General features: G+C 43.7%; 1 protein-coding gene across 2 annotated transcripts in view; it reads right to left on the bottom strand.

Moving 5' to 3' along the window:
* S100Z (S100 calcium binding protein Z) overlaps window positions 1-190 on the bottom strand; it is a 19508-nt gene extending 19318 nt beyond the window's left edge. The window contains exon 1 of one of the 2 annotated variants that reach the window (XM_044064488.1): window positions 93-190. The gene's annotated coding sequence lies outside the window, so the exon portion shown is untranslated. The other variant, XM_044064489.1, reaches the window with a different exon arrangement.
* Window positions 191-20322: the final 20132 nt, after the last annotated feature.

Below are 20322 nucleotides of genomic sequence, written 5' to 3'. Positions count from 1 at the left end.
ATATCGTGCCTGGAAACGCTGACGAATTAAAGAAAAGTAAATAAACCGATGTTTGCAAAGTGTAACAAACACTGAGTAAAGCGAATACGTACTTAATAGTTGGAACTAAAAAAGTAAGAAAGCATTGAAGACAGGTACAACACAAGTGGTACCTGAGCCAGGGCGCGTCCTTATAAACTTAAGGCTCCGCCCATCTCCAGCCAACCTGCATCCTTTGCATCCTACCTGGGGACCGGTGCTGTTCACCTTGTTTGTAGCTCCAGCTCGCCATCTACGAAGAATTTTTATAACTGCACACCAGCTTTTCATTTTCCAGTATACATTTAAACTTTTTTTTTACTAAATCATGTCAGTTCAAAGCCAAAGGTGTGTGTGTTTGGGGGGGGGGGGGGTTGCAAGACCCCAAATCAGTTGAAAAAAGAAAGTTAATAGAACAAACTGGCCTTGGTATTGACATATATTTTCCGAAGACAAATAAGTAAGACATTCTGTTGCCTATGAGGAAGAAAAAGAGAATGTAAAATGAGGTACATTCTGCAAAATTCTAAACAGTAAAGTAAATCTTGCCTTCCCCTGACTCCAGGCGAACCCCAGCACACAGGGTAATGCACGTTTGTGCGGAATGTCCTTAAATAACGCCCGTTTTGCTTCAGCAGGCTCTGAGGGAGAAAAAGATAAAGAGGGGCTTCACTGCGCCCTCAAAGCTGCAATCATTTTCTCGGTATCTGAAATACAGATACACTATCGCAACGGTTCCTGGTTTCCACGGACATCCCTGGTTTTGACTCTGTTTTAGCTGTGTCCCTCAATACTTCCTAAAACTGGTGAATTTTGGGGAATGGTGTATTACACAATAAATAATGACAATAATTAGATGTGTAGACTTTGTGAACTTCGGAAAATACATTCCTTGATATATCCTTATCCTGTCAATTGTCTGAAGTTAGCCGTTTTAATATTTATTTGAAGAGTCACCGGCTGTCACTAATTATAGCTGGATTTCTCCCTGATTCTGTAGAGCGTTGTCTCTGAGTCACTGAGTGCTAAACACACACACACACACACACACACACACACACACACACACACACACACACACACACATATCAAATAAATATTAGCAAAACTCGGAAAATGTATGTATGCATTTGTGTGAGTATGCCTGTCTACGCCAAAGTACCAACTTATATTACCGCGGCAGGCAGTGTATATACTCTGTAAGGACATACGCGGATAACCTTTCTCCTGGCTACCTGACCTTGTATGTAATTAATGTTGCCATTTAAACATCTGGTTTCTAAATGTGCAGGTCTTCCCGTTTGCATTTCTAGAGATGAGACTGACATGTAACGTGTTTCAAGCACACCTTATCATTATGCATGCTTTTATTATCACTATTTTGTTTGCATCTTTAAAGAAAAAAATGAAACTGTCATCACTCTTGGATAACCCAAGCACAGATAAGTGTTTATATAAATGTACCGCTTATCTGACCTTTGTTTAATATCGAGTGTACGATTTCCTTTGCTTACTTTGTACCATTTCCTTTGGGGGGTTACCACTTGCCCACTTTGTGAGGGACAGTCCCTCGTTGGGTAGTTGTGCCCTGTAAAAAAGTTCACAAAATGGCAAATGTCCTGAGATTTTAGGACAAAAATATTTGTTATATTTTCTTTAATAGTTGCATAAAACATTTTGTATCTGAAACACCTAAATGTTAAAAGAAACAATAAGCAACTCAAATGCTACAAGAATAAGCTTTTATTTTGGCAAACAGTGAAGTTCTGTCCTTTGTACTGGCCTTGGGTATGCTTTGCCCTGTAAAATCTGACGTTTCTACAAAAAATGTCCCACTTTGGGCATTTGAAATGGTGGCAACCCTATTCCTTTGCTCACTGAAAATAAGTTTGCACCACTTTCTAAATGTTTAAACCTGTTATTAGGCATCCTGCAGGTATAATGTGAAAAAAGGTACTAGCCTGCCCTCTAGTGTATCACTCAAGTATTAGACAACAAAAAGCGGTTACGTTTATAATGTTTTCGTTCGTTCATTCATTCATTTTTCGATTTAAGGCAATCCAGGCTCATGGAGTTACTGACTTTATTAATATACCGTCCTGTGTCTTCCAGTTCCTTTATTTCATTCTGGTAACTGGGAAGGCCCCATCTCCAGAGTTAAAAGTTTTATTTTTCACAGGTAAACAGACTTCTAGCATTCTAACTAAATAAGTAAACACATGAATACATATTCATTTCATTGACTCGAATGAAGAAAGAAGAACTAGGTCACTAAAACGATGGACAACAAACCAACAAAGTAGCTAGCAAAAAAAAAAAAAAAAACACTTTCAGGAACAATAATCTGAGGTATTTGCTACAGTGTCTTTTTTAAAGGACCCAACCAGAAAATCTGCAACAGTACAATTTATATGTTTGGCACTCTCATACCATTCATTCATAGATTAGTACTAAGCTAACGACCTTTGCGAGCCGTTTTAACCCTAGCCACTTATCCCTTGTGAGACTCAAACACCGCACCTTGTGTTTGCAAGGCAAACACCGTAACCATTAGGCCACAGTCCCAAACATGCATTCAATCAGTCTTTTAGCCATTATCTGATATTCTCTTTACCTTACTCAGTAGCGAACCATATCCATACCGCTCAACAGTCTATATTTTTGCAGAATGTACAGATTTATGCCTCATATTTAGTCTGTTAAAATTTGTGGTTTACTGGCAAATCACTGAGGACTGAAATCACTAAATAATGATATACATTTCAGTTACATAGTTCATACCTTTCACAAAATGCATGCTAACACCAGCCCTGTTATTCTAGCAACTTTATAAGTTTATAAGAGGAATATATAAAATATGTCCCTATTTTTGGGCCTTTATCCCCCATTGTTTTAAGCTGTGTCCAGATTTCTTGCAGAAAGAGGTTGGGAAGTATGATTATACAATGACCCACCATTAATATTCCAAAACATGCACGCTGATTGGTCAGCGTGCACGTTGTAAATCAGAGTTATACTAATGGAAAAAGGTCCGGTCGCCCGGACTTTTTCCATTAGTATAACTGGGATAAGCCGAAAGACACAACATGAGTCTTTTTTTACAGCAACGGAGAACGCAAGATCTCAGTTGCTTTTTACACACTGTCTCGCTATGTTAAACGAGTTTAACATAGCGTGACAGTTTTAAAAAAAGTAACAGAGATCTTCCTATCTCTGTTGCTTTTTTAAAGGTGTCTTGCTGTGTTAAATGGGTTTAACATAGCGAGACAGCTTTAAAAAAAAACAATGGAGATTCTCCATTGCTTTTTTTAAAGCTGTCTCCCTATGTTAAACTCCTTTAACATAGCGAGACACTTTGTAAAAAGCAACGGAGATCTTGCTTTTTCTTTTTTTTTTAAAGCTGTCCCGCTATGTTAAATGGGTTTAACATAGTGAGACAGTTTGTAAAAAGCAACGGAGATCTTGCTTTCGCCGTTGCTTCCGCCTACAGCTCTGATGTACTGCATAAGCATATGCATGCGCAGTGGCCACAGAATACCAGACAGCTGTGGACGGGCAGCAAGGAGGCATTATAGAATGCCATTATTTAAGAAAAGTATTTTTTTTTCCTAAATAGTGTCATTGTATAATAGCAATAACCCAATTCTGGGTGTGGGTAATACTGGATTTACCCACGGTTGTCTTTATTTGGCCACTCGGGCTTCGCCCTCGTGACCAAACCACACCAACCGTGGGTAAATCCAGCATTACCCACACCCAGGCATGGGTTATTGCTATAATATCCTATCCCTGCATTTGTAGTAATATGCAGGGGTATGCTAACACACACACACACACACACACACACACACACACACACACACACACTATGGTTTTGAATCACCCCTGTGTGTCAGCAAAGTCCTGGCCTCCCTGAGCCACATTCTTTCTTACATTTATGAAGAAGGGTGTTTTTTCCTGCTTCCTCCCTGTTCTTGATCCTCTATACTGAGCATAACCATACCAAATGCTTCCTTATAAGCTCTATTTCAATTCCCAACTACCTTTTCAGTCCTCTTTATGCCCCCTACCCATTGTGTATATATCCTGCTGAATTGCTCTCACCATTTCCACCTCCCTATTTAGCATATTATTTCTGCCCAGGAAAAGCCAGTGGGCCTTTGATCCCTCTGCCCACTTTCAATGCATTGGGATGGAAATGAGCAAGCTTATCTCTATTTTATAATTGCAAAACAATTGTACTGAAATGAAATGGCCTCAGCCATGTCTTTACTAAATCAATTAATATTAAATGTCAAGTAAGGACAGTAGGCTACATCATGACCAATCGATATTATTCAGAACCAACAGATATATGTAGGGCATGATTTGGAAGAACGTAATCAGGCCAAAAAATCAACCATCATCTCATGAAAATAAAAGCAACCATGGAAATCATGACATTTGACATATCCAAAAGTTATCAGCAGGTCCAAGACCTTGGCCACTAATCTTACCTGCTTTCCATATCTCTCTCTTTCTCTCTCTCTCACTCTCTCAGACTAACTGCAAATATACAGAGCTGAGTATAGTTTTTTTTATATTATAAAGTTTAATTGTTGCTTAGATCTCTGTTGAAACTGTTGTCTCACTGTTCTGAGAGACTGATCTACAAACATACAGAGCTGAGTATATTTTTTTGGTTTTAAAGTTTGTACTGTTAGTTGTTGCTTAGATCTCTGTTGAAACTGGTTTGTTCCAACCCCCTCCTTATTTTTGGTTTGTAGTTTAAATTTGGTAGCTTTTGCAGTTGCCCGACCCATTGTAGATTTGATTTGGGACACTCCCCCTGTCCCATCTCTTTACCACATTCCACCTAATAAACTTTTTCTGCACTTGCTTTTAGTCCTTTTTAATTTAATTGCATTTTTTAAACTGTGTTTGGTCAAATATTACTACATACTCAGGAGTGCTAGCTTGCACTGCATGTGAATTGTTATTACTACCGTTTTTGCTACTTTTCTGTAAAAAAAAACTGTAAGCCTGTTTCCTACCTTTCTGTAACTAGTGTTCCAGATACAGATTTGCTGTATCCAGGACTGTATGTAAGCTTCCGAGCCCCCCAAGCTTTTCTGTGCTGGAGGGAAGCCTTCTAGCTTATCAGTGAGAGTGGTAAGCACTAGGTAACCTGTCTACCACATAAGGAGTGGTTCTGGCAAAGAAACTGTAGTTAGTGGCCGTTTCAGCAATCTTCCATCTCTCTCAACTTTCTGATTTAAAAGCCTGAATTTGTACTTGTTTCTGTCCTGTAACTCATCTAGTGCAGATACAGATTCTTAGTTTTAGTACTTAAATTTGCTTATTCATGCTTAGCACTTGTTCAGAACTTGTAAGCACTAAATAAGCTACTAATTACTATAGCACTCAATCTTCCTCATTACCTAGAGGAAAACAGTTTTTGTACCTACTTTTCTCACTGGCTTAGAGAAAAACAGCTCTTGTACTCACTTTCCTCACTTATCTAGAGGAAAATAGTTTTTTATTCAGGCATGTCCAAGGGTCAGCTCCCAGTGTTCCCTCCTGTCTATCTGATGAGTCTGGGCATCTTGAGGCAATATAGAAATTGCCTCATGTACACAGACAACCCTCTCCTCCTCCCACCCAACACTACAACCTGTGAGAGATGCACTTATCTAGCCAAACTGGAGATAAAGCTCTCTCCAACCAAGACTAAACTTGACAGTCATGAGAAGGTAAACATTTGCACCACACCATACTCATCACATAGTCTCACTAAATCTACACCACCAAAATCCACACATAGTAACACAAAAACATTTGCGGAGGTTGTCAATAATAATCTGTCTAAGCAACAGAGACCTCCAAAGCAGAAATGCAAGCAACCTCCATCACCCAACACAGCCCAAATGGCACATAGCCCACAGAATCAGTGTGCCACTCAACCACGGCCAATAAGGCAAAACAACGTACCCAACACACTAGTTATAGGTGACTCTATAGTCAGGCACACTGATGTTCCACTCACCAGGCTAAACAAGGAGAAGATTACTGTCAGCTGCCTGTCAGGTTCCAGGATCTGCCACTTAACCCACACACTCAGGTCACTCCACAACAAGTACAAATATGACTCTGTCATTGTCCATGTTGGTGTGAATGACCTGAGACGTACCTCCCTGGACTACATGAAAAGAGACATGGAAGAGCTCTCCGATCTTGTAGCCCAGGTAGGTATGACCCTAACCCTGAGTAGCATTCTGCCATCACCCAGAATGATACCTCAGTACAAGGACAAAATGATTGACTTCAACAGTTGGCTAAGCTTCTGGTGTCATTTTAAGGGGATCCAGTATCTGTCTGCTTGGGATGACATGGTCGACAGACCGCGATGCTTTGCCACAGATGGCCTGCACCTGTCGCCCTTGGGATTCCGTATACTGGCTAAGGCTCTTGCTGCCCCTATAGTGCCTTTTTTAGGCAGGGTTCAAATAACAAATTCACCACCATAACAGGAACAGGCAAGCAAAAACTGAGGGTAATGCTACTCAATGCTAGAAATCTCAAAATGCACTCACTCGAGGCACTCTTTAAAATGGAGAACATCGATACCTGTGCAGTGACTGAGACCTGGTTCAAGGCTCCAGAGATCACCCCTGCACTACCAGTCTATAACTCATACCACAATGTTTGGCCATGTAACCTGGACCGAAACACCAAAGGCGGAGGTGTGTCCATATTCATTAAGGATATCCACACCTCCAGGCTAGTTGCTCAGCATAATACATCCGAGGTTATCCAAGTGCAACTAACTCTGGGCAAAACTGCAATCCAAATTGTAGCTTGCTACAGATCCCCCACCATGCCCCAGGATTTCCACTCCTCTTTTCTTGATGTACTGGAAAATATTAGGGTTCAACCAAACACCCTAATAATGGGCGACTTCAACTACCCCACCATTAACTGGGAAAACTACTCGTGTACCAACTCCTTAGCTCAACACTTTCTGGAATTCATAAACCCCAATGCCCTAGATAAACTTATCCACACCCCCACCAGGGGCAACAATATCCTAGACCTAGTCATTACCAACATGAGTGACCGGTGTTCCACACCTGAAGTCAACTCCTCATTGGTCCGATCCGACCATAAGCTAATCACCCTTGATATCCACTTCCCACCCCCACCCCCCATTAAGGAAACTATAGTAAAAAATTTCTCCAAAGCCATCTTCATGCTTCTTAAGACAGAAGTGGTGAACTTCATGACACCCATGCAGATGGACAATACAGTTACAACTGCTGAATCCTACACAAATGCACTCTATAAGCACTTACACGAGTGCATGTATCATGCTATCCCAAACAGAACCAAGATGCTATCCTCCAAAAAAAATGAAGCCAATCTGGTGGTCCCCTGCCATAAACAAACTGTACAACAGAAGGAAGAAACTGTTGCAAAAGAGGGTAAAATCCCATGAGTAGAGGAGCTCCCTGGTCAGCCTCAGTAAGAAGCTGAGATCCCTTATAAGATCCTCCAAAGCTAGCTACGAAAAAAAAATCGCCACTAATTCCAAGGGCAACCACAAAGCATTCTATAGCTATGCCAAGAATCTCGATGGCAACACCCTGATCTGCTCTGAGTTACAGCACAAAAACATGAAAATTACAGAACCAACTGATATTGCCAACATCCTGGCAGATAGGTTCAGTGCTAACTTTACCCCCCACCCCCTAAAGGGCCCATATCTATACAGGAAGAATGCAGAGTCCCTGTAATCACAACTACGCAGGTAAAAGCTGCACTCTCTAAAGCCAAAAACACAGCATCCATGGGACCGGACAACATCCCAGGCTGCGTTTTACATGAACTTTAGAACGAACTGGCTCCCCACTTAAGCACCATGTTCAATAATAGCCTCACATCAGGCTTTGTGCCCACTGAACGGTGCACAGCAGCAGTTATCCCACTCAACAAAGGGGGAGACACCACTCATCCTGGGAACTATCGACCTATTGGCCTGATGAGCCTGGTCTGCAAGGCCATGGAACGTATCATCATGGAACTCATAAACAAAGACATTGGTAACCTCCAAACTCTGGATCCCACCCAGTTCGGGTTTCTGAAAGGCAGATCATGCCTCTTGATCCTGATCGACTTCTTTGAGGCAGTCACCAAAGCCGTAGATGAGGGTAAGGTGGTTCACACAGCCTATCTTGACCTCGCCAAGGCTTTTGACACCATCCCCCATTCTGGAATTATAGCCAAACTCACTAAACTAGGTATAAATCCCTATGTCACAAGATGGGTTGCCAACTGGCTTACTGATAGAACCCACACTGTAAAAGTTGCAGACTCCAAATCTGACCTCAAAGCAGTGACAAGTGGAATACCACAGGGTTCTGTCCTGGGACCTCTCCTGTTTGGTATCTACTTCTCTGAAGTACAGGCTAACACAGAAGGCCTCTGGCTAACAAAATTCGCAGATGACTACAAACTAGGAGCCACAATCAAGTCCCCAAATGATGTGGACATCCTACAGAAGGGCCTCACTGAGACAGATGCCTGGTGTCAGAGCCATGGCCTCAAGCTCAATGCCAAAAAGTGCAGTGTCATCCCCTTTGGTAAAAACTCTGTACCCATGAACTACCACATAGGCAGCAATCTATTTAACACCGAATGCATGAAAGAGACCTTGGGACCCAGATGGACATTAGTCTCTCCTTTGATAGTCACATCACCACAGTAGTCAGGAAGTCCTTCTACGTGGCACACCTCATCATAAAAGGGTTCTCATCCAGGGAAAAAAGAGGTCATTGTTCCCCTCTACTCGACACTCATTAGACCCATTATAGAGTACAATGCCCCTTTTGGAATGTACTTCACAAGACATCTGCAGCAGGTGGAAAGGCCACAGAAGTACCTTACAAAGAGGATTACTGACTTCAAACAAATGCCCTACAGTGACCGCCTCAAAAAACTCCAGCTTTACTCCGTAGCATATCGCCTACTCCGAGGTGATCTCTGCCTAACATATAAAGCTATGTCAAACCCAGAGCTGTTGGACATGCTACACCTAAAGAAATCCCAATCCCTCCGAGCTACACACTCTAGGGACCTAAACCTTGCCACCACAATAAACAGGACATGCTGGAGGGATAGATTCCTGTCCCAGAGACTTCCCATACGCTAGAACAGGCTACCCATCTGAACACCCCTGACATAGCGACACAAACCAAACAAACACCGATTAACCATACCGACTAAACCACCGACCACACACGCCAACGTAAAACCCACAAACTGCACACAACAAAATATAACACCCATGCAAAACACTGCAAATAACCCATTCCACAAAAAACACACACACAACACATAAACACCAAAGACACAACACACAGCTCAAGCCTTACCTCTAACCCCTTAGGTCCTGGCCACTACAACTGTAGCACTCTACCCGCCTCCCCTAACCCTAACCCACCGCTCCCCTACCCCCTCTAACTAACTCCCCTGTAACTCACCCACCCTAGCCTCCCTAACCCTAACTCACTTTAACTCCCCACCTATCGCCTCCACAACCCTAACTCACTTACCCCACCCTATCCCCACAGACCTCCCAATCTCCCCCCTTACCCCCACAGCGACTTAACTTCCTCGCAATACACTTAACGTCACACCACCTTCCCCATACTCACGCCTTTCCCCGCTGGTGTTGCCATCCGCTGGTGTTGTCATCTTCGTCTGCATTGTCGATGGCATGCCACTCGCGACCAAGCCGGGCTGTCTGGTCTTCTTCGTTTCTCGATCTTCTGAACTCCAATTGTCGTCGGTCTCTTCTGCTGTCGGTGGGAGTCAGGTAGAACCACCCATCTATGTCAAGCAAAGTTCTTCATTAGCACTCTTCAAGAAAAATCTTGATGAGTGGATGGGAAATAGGAAATACACTCCAGGGATCACTTCTGTGTCTCTGCTCGACAGTGGCACAGGAAGATAACTTTCTTGGGTGACGTAAGCCAGGGAACCTTGTTGGCTAGGCTTACATAGGCACTTGGGCCAATAGCCTAGTACCTACCTATGAACCTATGGTCATAGCCAGTTTTATTGAAGGAGTGTCAATCTGTCTCAGCCTGTGTCCTCTTCCACAGGCTGTCTCTGCTTTTGTCCTCTTCCACAGTCTGTCTCCCCCTGTGTCCTCGTCCACCAAGCTCTTCTAAAAAATGTATCCTTCCAAGACCAGGATTTTGCCACAGGTGGGTCAATTTTCACCCTTCACTTAAGCAAATATTTTTAGGATTTCTGTATGTCATTTTTGTAAATCCTGTACAAGTGCCTTACTCTGATAAATGCACCCCATCTTACCTGTCCAGCTCAGTTCACACTGATGTTTAGAGGTTGAACTTCCACCTCACCCAATGATCTTACTGCTTTCTTGCTTTGTTTTAAGAACCTAACCCTTTCTACTGCTCAGTTTTCCATAGCTGCACCTCAGTTTTCCCCTGCATATGATATCTGACTAGATACATTTAATTTTTGGCTGCCTTTATAAAATTTGCATCAAAATGTAAATATTACTGGCAACAGATAGTAATAATACTGTCATTCCCCTGATGTGTAATACTATGATGTCTGGCTTTGGCCATATCCAAGCATGACCATTGTCTTGTAGCACTCTCCACAGTAGCCCTCTCACACCCAAGCAATGAACACAAGCTAGCTGTTGACTCAGGCCTAGGGTCTAGCTGTCTCCCCTGCAGTCCTCTCACATCCAGCTGATAACCACATTCTGGTAAACCAAAAAGCACTAAACAAATGACAAACCAGGTAAACCAAATGAGTGAGCTGTAGAAAGCTGAATGACCATGTGTCTATCAGTTGTATCTTAAAGAATTTGTCTTTAAAAAGATAATATGGGTAGGTTGAACATATGTTTTCACTGTTTTTTTATTTTTTTGGTTTTAGCTTTATAGGTTTAATGAGAAGTTAATTGATCGACGATTATTTAAGATTATAATAATCTTTTTGTATTTATTTTTTTTTAATTTGCAGTATTTTTGTTTTTTTTTTTTGTGCTTTTTACTTTTAAAGTAGTACTTTTTTTTTTGGTGTGCTAATAGGAACACACCCCCTTATGGGTCTATGTGATTTGTTAGTTTGAACACACTTAATTAGCATAATTGATTGTATAAAAATGTTGTTATTCAGAGATGTAAAACTTTTTTGTCTGAGTTCTCCGAAAGCGTGTGCTTACTTCATTAAATTTACATTTTTTATTGTCAGCCTTGGACTTGTGCTTTCTACAGCTCACTCGTTTGGTTTACCTGATAACCACACTCTAGCTGCTGACTCTGACCCAAATTGTTTCTGTCTCCACTGCAGCCCTCTCACACCCAACCAACAAAAACATTACTGCTACTGAGTCAGACCTAGGGTGTAGCTGTCTCCACTGCAGCCTTCTCATCCACAAATTTGGTTAGGCAGAGATTCTCATTTGTGATCTGAAGATCCATGAAGTAGATGTTGAATAATATAGCTTCCAATACTGATCCCTGAGGAACATCACTGATCATCTTTATGCTCTCAGAGGAAGCACATGTCTCTTGAACCATGCGGATTCTATCCTTTAGTCATTTTGCTATCCTGTTCAGTACATACAGATCAGTTTGGACTGTATTTAGCTTGTTTATTATGCTAGCATGTGTGATGGTATCAGATGTTTTGACAAGGGTGAAATACCCTGCATGGACAATTTGTTACTCTTTCAAAGAAGTTTACCATTTTCATTAAACAGGATCTACACTTCAAAAAGTCAAAATGCTGTGAGTCAAGTTTGACAAGATTCTTAATATCATAGTTTATTTGGTCTATTACGACATGCTCAAAGTCTTTGCAGATGAAACTCAATAATTTCAGGGGTCAGTAGTGGGACCACCTTTGTGAAGTGGCATCGGAACAGCTGTATACCAGATGTCAGAAACTAAGCCAATGGCAAGGCTAAGGTTGAAAAGATTTAGGAATGGGTCCACAAGTACTTTTAATGCTGTTTATCACTTCCACTATGAGTGGACAAAAGTGAATGCAATGAGGATCGAAATCCTGAAATGCATTTTTTAAAGTGTTTTGCAGGGGAGTAAGCCCTTCTGTACCCTCCGATGTGGTGGGTAAGCCCACTACACCTCTGACCTTAAATACATATATATATATATATATATATATATATATATATATATATATATATATATATATATATATATATATATATATACCAACTCCGAGGTTGCACTTTTTCAAAAAGGGGGAAATTCCCCCAAAGGGAGTCACTTTCTTCATCCACCAATAGGGTAAAGCTGTTTATCAGGCAATCATGTATATTATCAAGTCACATGGAGGATGCACTTTTATTTTGGAAAGTACCTTCAGTACATGCTCTTTAGTAATGATAAGAATTTGGAGAACCTTATAGGGATGCCAGCTTCGGACAGTTGCCTTTGTGGTAAAAATGTGTTTTCTAGTATGTTGACAACATCTACAGGATAAAAATAGGTTGTGCCATTTTGAAAAGTTCTGAGCAATATTAGGTGTTACTCCTTATTTTCTAGACAATGTCCCGGATTTACAAACCCCTTTATAGCATGCAGGATTAGTCTAAGAGCTATTTTCAGCAATATGGCCGATGTGTGATCCAGGAATGAGCTCCCGGGATGTGCACGTGAGCTGTTAGGCTAATCCTGCATGGACCAAGCTCCTGTATGCAAATTACCCTCATTTGCAGGTGAAAACCATGCAAATGAGGGTAATTTGAGATCCAGGAAGCAGGCAGCTGTCAGTGCAGGATGAGAGCAGTCTGCAGAAATGTATTCGGTTAGTAACCGAGTACATTTCTGCAAACTACAAAATGGAGCTATGACAGCTCCAAATAAAGGCTGCATATCATTGATGAAGCATGCCAATGGCCAAGTAGAAGGTCACTGGCATTGCAAAATATGTAAATAATAAAAAAAAAAAAAACAACAACATTTATTTTTATTTTTGCCGATCTTGCCTGTTTAAGCATAGGGCAGTGGTGCATAAATGGGATTGGGGGAAAATAATTAAACAAACCTAAAATAAGCATTCTAACTAAAAGCAGTATTCTACCATGCAAGTCAGTGACAGGCATAAGACAACCTGACCAGTGAGTAATGGTTGCTAAGGGGGGTGGGCTCAGTGTGGGACATGTAACTATGCATTAGCAGGCAATCCTATGCAAATGAGGGGAAGGATAGTGAATCCCAGATTCCCCCAGGGTGTGAGGCAGGTCCCAAGAGTGCAAAAGTATAAATAGCTGGGTGCAAGACTAGGATATAGGTGACATCATGGGGGGTTGTCAGGCATACTGTAAGTCGATTGGAGCCCTGTGGCTTGGGGCTGCTCCTAGCTTAGCACAGCTAAGCTAGAGGTGTGTCCAAGCTGCCTAGCACTCCTTACAAAGTGTAAGCGGGTGTACGTGCCGCGCACCGGGTTTCACAGGAAGAAAAAGGAAGTTAAATCAGGAAATAGCAGCTCTGTGCACATTTGAGCACTCTGTTTGTGCGGTGGGCACACAGGCTTAAACAGGAAGGCAATGGTAAGGGAAAACAGCAGTAGGAAGGTAATCAAGGAGAACTAGCTTAGCTGACAGGTGAAATGTATCAGAAACAGCCAATCACACAGGCAGCAGCCCAGCCCAGCACACCCCTGTAAACTATGCAAACACCTTTCCCCCTTGTTATTCCCAATAACTATGCACCACTGGTGTATACAAATGGGGAAATTTTAGAAAACAAAAGCAAGAGAAATAATGTTAGGGGCTGCATTTGCTATCATAAACCAGCATGTGCAAGAGGCTGAGGGTGGTGAGGATGTGAATGCTGCTGAGCAACCCACAGCGAGGAAACGGTGCAAAGTATACAGACCCAGGGTAACCTACCAAGGGCTACATGAGCTGGAGATACTGGAGTGCTATAGGGTGGACAGGGACCTCCTACAGCAGATTGTTGAGCTGTGCCAGCCACACCTCACACATCGAACTAACAGAGGGGAATCCATCCCAGTGGATACCAAGGTATGTGTAGGCCTACGAATACTAGCTACAGGTACCTTCCAAAGGCCAACTGGGGATATAATGGGGATATCACAGGCATCAGCATCCAGGGTACTCCACCATTTCCTGGATGCCATGTCAGCACGTCAATGAGCACGTATATCTCCCCATCACCCATGAGGCATTGGCCAGGAATATGTGTCTCTTCCATCAAATAGCAGAATACCCCAAGGTAGTGGGTGCAATAGACTACACGCACATATGCATCAAAGCACCACCCGGTGAGCGGGGTAGGGTCTACATCAACTGCAAGGGCTTCCCCTCCATCAACTGCTAGGTCATGTGCGATGCCCAGGGCAAAATAATGAATGTGTGTGTGCTGGCTGCCCTGTAAGCTACCACAGTTCCCACATCTGGTATCTGATGCAGCTGTACCACAGATTTGCCAATGGGGACATCTCACATGGCCATCTAGTGGGGGATGCTGGATACACACCGGAGCCATGGCTGATGACACCCATCAGAAATGCACACACACCCGAACAAGAACTCCATAATGAGGCACATGCACAAACACGAATCATAATAGAGCATGTGTTTGAGATGCTCAAGTCACAGCTCCGGTGTCTGGACACATCTGGTGGAGCCTTGCAGTACTCACCAACTACATGTACCCAAATTGTCCTTGTATGTGCCATGCTACACAATATAATCCTGTGGAAACAGCTGCAGCAGGAACAGCATGGGGTAGGACCACACAGCCCCCCACCATTGCCAAGACCTGCACAAGCACAGAGTGACTTGGAGGAGGAACAACCTGAGCCTGCCCCAGTAAGCAGAAGGAGGCATGCCCAGTATGCCCTGGCCCTGTCAAAGAGGCAACGCATAGCACATACACTGACACAGTAGGGACCCAGGGTATGTCACCTCCCTCTGACTCGCACATACAGTAAAAGGGATGCCAAACATGACACTTCCTGTACTCAACCATGTATAGGGAGTGTACTCTGTGCATCCAACATAGGCAGCCCTGCAGCACCACCCTCAATACTGGGACACCCACAAGGTACATGACTCACACATGCCAGTTGGGGGGGTCACATACCCAACAACTGTTACAGTCAGTAGGATAGGTGTAGACAAACACAAACAAATGCTGTACTATGGCCTCTGAATGAGCCCTATGTGTAACCCCCACAGGCCTACACAGACAGACTACAGCAGGCCAGGCAGTTGGATGTAAGATGTGAAGGCTAGGAAGTCAGAAACTAATATGTAGGCAGTGAAAGCTAGGATCTGTAGTACACTGGTATCCATCTAGCCAGCATGATAGGTTAAGACTACAGACTGAAATGAAGTACCCAACATATCAGTACAATCCTAGCAAATGTGTAGAAGTGTCAGGTGTGCCCCCCATCCTACATAAACTTATAGGAACAGTCAGGTATGCCCTCCACTCCTGTGTAGAAATGTAGAAACAGTCAGGTGTCCCCTCCCGCTATGCAGAAATGTAGCAACAGTACATGCCAAATTACCAATGGATAATCTGCAGACACAGCATGCTACCTGTTGATGTACAACACAAAGGTCAGCACCGCAGTACAAACAACCTGGACATGATCCACACATGCAATACAGATGGCCATACTGGGCATGCTCACACAAACACATGAAGGCCATGTCTGCAAACACCAGTGGACCAGACATATCTGGCAGTCGCAGTTCTTAGTGCAGATACGTCAGTATGCACCACTCCTGCCTTGCACACACAGTGGATAGGAATACAGACATATATGTAAGGACAACACTCTATAATAAGCCAAAGGTAGTTGGACATAGATGTGTGGAAGAGGGTCACCGTGACAAGGACCCATCCGGGACTGTCCCATCCAGCACACAGCCAAAGGTCCACAAACACATGAGGTGCAGATGCACTCACTGCAGATACTAGCCATCAGCACCTGTCAGTATGATAGACTATGTGGTGCTCGTGCCAGCTGTGCAACATGACTGTACAAGGAAGTAGTCATCAAGTAGCTGTATACACGTACCTGTGACATATGACCCTGTGTGTGCCCGCATGTGGCATGTCAACCCCTACATGAATGGGTTATGGCCCATGCACACACCACCCACCCCATAGTAGTATTATGACAAGCCTGCTGAGGTCATCCTACGTGAAATACACCTTTGTGAGAGCCGTAGCTCAGGAATCACCATGGTGCATCCCATAACTGTGTAGTGCTGTAGTGATAAACCAGTTAGGTAGTAGTTCAAACCCCAGACTTGGCAACTGTGTGAGTGTGTGTTTGTGTGTGTGTCTGTCTGTCTCTGACTGTGTAGAGAGCAATGCTTTTTAGGATACTCAAGCTCTGTACAATTCATATACTGAACTTTAGCAAGGCCGCTGATGTTACTTACCTAGGAATACACCTCTGGGAAAGTCTTAACCCAGTAAACTCTGTGGTGCATCCTGTAACTGCTGTAGTATGATAAAGTAATTAGGTAGGTGTTCTAACCCCAGACCTGTCAACTGTGTGTTTGTGTGTGTGTCTGACTAAGTAGAGAGCAATGCTTTTTAAGCTACTCACACTCCATACAGTTCATATACTCAACTTTGGCAGGGCTGCTGATGTCACTCACTTAGAAATGCACCTCTGGGAAAATCATAGCCCAGTAATCTCCATAGTGTGTCCTGTAACTGCATACTGCTATAGTGTAATAGCATAGTTAGGTAGGTGTTCTAAACCAAGACCTGGTAAGTGTGTGTGTGTGTGTGTGTGTGTGTGTGTGTGTGTGTGTGTGTGTGTGTGTGTGTGTGTGTGTGTGTGTATGTGTGTGTGTGTATGTGTGTGTGTGTGTGTGTCTAACTGAGTAGAGAGCAATGCTTTTTAGGATACTCACACTCCGTACAGTTCATATACTCAACTTTGGCAGGGCTGCTGATGTCACTCACCTAGAAATACACCTCTGGGAAAATCATAGCCCAGTAATCTCCATAGCGTGTCCTGTAACCGCATACTGCTGGAGTGGGATAATGTAGTTAGGTAGGTGTTCTAACCCCAGACCTGGCTACTGTGTGTGTGTCTCTGAGTAGAGAGCAATGCTTTTTAGGCTACTCACATTCTGTACAGTTCATATACTCACCTTTGGCAAGCCTGCTGATGTCACTCACCTAGTAATACACCTCTGGGAAAGTCACACCCCAGTAATCTCTGTAGTGCATCCTGTAACTGCATACTGCTGTAGTGTGATAAAGTTGTTAGGTAGGTGTTCTAACCCCAGACCTGGCAACTGTGTGTGTCTGACTGAGTAGAGAGCAATGCTTTCTAGGCTACTCACACTCCATACAATTCATATACTCAACCTTGGCAAAGCTGCTGATGTCACTCACCTAGACATGCACCTCTGGGAAGAGTGTAGCCCAGTAATCTCCGTAGCTCATCCTGTAACCACATACTGCTGTAGTGTGATTTAGAACTGTGGTAGGGTTCCATCCCCACCCATGGCAGTTATGGATGTTTTGTGTGTGTTTCAATGTGTGTGTATGGAGCAAGGCATTATAGGCTACTCACTCGCAGTATATTTCAAATGCCCTACTGTGGCAATCCTGCCGATGTCATCTGTTTTGAAATACAACTTTGGGGAGACAGTTCATCTGTAATCCCTATGGTGTGTCCTATAACAGCCCTATGTTGTAGTGTGGTATAGACCTTGATCAGGAGTTCTATACCCACACGTGTCAGTTGTGGATGTTTTGTGTGTGTCTCACTGTCTGTGTAGGGAGCAATGCATTTTAGGCTAGTCAATCGCAGTACAGTTGAAATGCCCTAATTTGGTAACCCTGCTGATGTCATACATTGTGAAATACACCTTTGGGGAAGAGGTACTCCAGTAATGCCCATGGTGTGTACTGTAACTGTGTAGTGCTGTAGTGTAATAAACTAGCTAGGTAGGGGTTCTACTCCCAGGCATGACAGGTGTGTGTGTGTGTGTGTGTGTGTGTGTGTGTGTGTGTGTGTGTGTGTGTGTGTGTGTGTGTGTGTAACACATATCCTGTGTAGAGGTGGTTGTGAGTGTGTGACACCTGTGGCCAATGTGGAGGGGGCTTTGCTCAGTTCTTTTATGGTGGTCCTACTATATATCACCATGTCAACCATACAGGGATAACAGATGTCAATTAGCTGAGAGGCAGTAGTGCAAAGCCATATCCAGACATGTGACATCAAGGCCAGCTAATCACAGTTAGCAACCCCACTATTACCCAGAGCACACACGCTTGCCTAGGCAACAGCCAATATGTGGGTAGTATACTGCATATTGGCCACTGATAATAACTCTGCAGTGATAGCAGTGGGCAACAGAGTGTATGTCACCCTGCCCATCTGTCCATTATGCATGTACATGCAGACAGCGCACCACCACCATGTTCCCAAATGCACCACCCGTGGTGCCTTCACATGTGACTCCCAATGGACATACCATGCCTGATAACATGCCCTGTATGGACAGATGACACTGACATCAGAGAATGCTGTTAGCATGCTATCAATGTAGGTGCGGGGTAAACCTGCTGCCCGTTACCAGTTCCTGCCACAAGACTGGCACATCCAGTGATAATCTGTGTTCACAACATGGGCCAGACACCCCAGGTACGGTTCCACATATCACTGTACATCCATATGGGAGGTGTGCACATCCCAGATACCATCCATGTCATGGAGTAAGGAACATATACATGGCAAGTGACACACAGCATTGGCCACACACAATAGTCATGCAGGTGACTGCATGAGGGATGCAATACCCACCTGTGTGGGCAAATGCAGAACCTACAGGCCTGACGCACAATTCAGACCATTGTCATGTAGCCTGATGCCAAAGTATACCCATCCCCTACCCTTGTACAGCCTGCTGGCACAGTTGACCACCACACACCCATGCAGACATGCACCCATGCATGTCAGGACTGTCACCCTGTGTGTCCGTGTGTGTGTTGTATGGTGCATTTGACCACATCCACACTTACTACAACCCCCCCAAGGCGTACTGAAGCATGCTGTTTGATTTCTGACACCTCATCATACTCTATGCCCATACGACCTCCATATGACCCATGTGGTGCATGTGATACCTGCACATCAATGTGTTGCGGCAATCCCATTAGTGATGAGCTGCACTCCTGGCTTTGCCAAGTATGTCAATGTGTGTGCGTCCCTGTGTAAGTGTGCATGTGTTGACGCTGGCAGCTGTTCATGCAGACAGGCATGTGTATGTCACCTACCGTATATCTACCATATCCCTGTTGCAGATGTCACTCATCATCACAAATATGCTCTGAGCGCTCCACAGTAGGTAATCCCTGTGGCACATCCAATGACTGCATTGAAATGTGATAGCACTACATAGTTGTCAGGAGTTTGATACTATGTGCTGGTAGGTGTGTGACACAAACATGCTTTTGTTTTACTCTTCCACCCCTCCCTGACATGTATTTGCCTCTGTCTGCCTCCCCCACTCCCTCTCCATTGGATTTGGAGACCCACACCTGCTATGCTTAGGCAGCAGTATGTGTAATTTAAGTGATGCTCATGATCAGCTGATGGCCTCTGGACGAATTGCAGCCCACCCTAGCTGATTGCATGTGGAATGGCTGTGATAACAGCCCCATAGCCAATTGCATGGAAACACACTCTAATACCTAGGAACAACATCGTGGTGTTGGCCTTTTACAGTCACTGTGAGCAGGAACTCGATCTGTTGTTTGGCAAACAGCATCTCAGATGGATTGGGTATTTACCTCTAACAACATACACTGTGGAAAGAGGGCAAAACACAATAGGGGGATGTGCCTGACCTGACTACAGACTGTAAGTGCTGCTATACTGCATGTGGAGTACTGTTGGTTTAACAGTGTTTGTCTGGATATGCCTGTCATACATGTCGCAATACCTGCCATGTCGGTCCCATGTATATGAGGGATCCCCATCCACAGGGTCATCCGCAGACTGGGCAGTGTTGTGCCTTTGGTTTCATGTGTCAGCTATGGTGCACCTATCTGTGGAATGCAGAAAGTAGTGTGAGGATAGCAGTCAGTAGCCGGGAGAGTGACCGACGTCACATCCCTCATAGGACATATGGTGCAATAAACCCTGTTACAACAGTATATGTATGAGGGTATTACAGCAACATGTCAATATTGGCCCTGTGTTTGTGCCTCCAGCCACAACTCTGTCAACATTTGTACA

This window comes from Protopterus annectens, chromosome 2.part2 (genome assembly GCF_019279795.1).
Source record: "Protopterus annectens isolate FY-2018-M chromosome 2.part2, PAN1.0, whole genome shotgun sequence".
NCBI classification, from domain to species: Eukaryota; Metazoa; Chordata; order Ceratodontiformes; family Protopteridae; genus Protopterus; species Protopterus annectens.
Note: the sequence above shows the minus strand (reverse complement) of the source record. Positions and strands in the feature narration are given on the sequence as shown.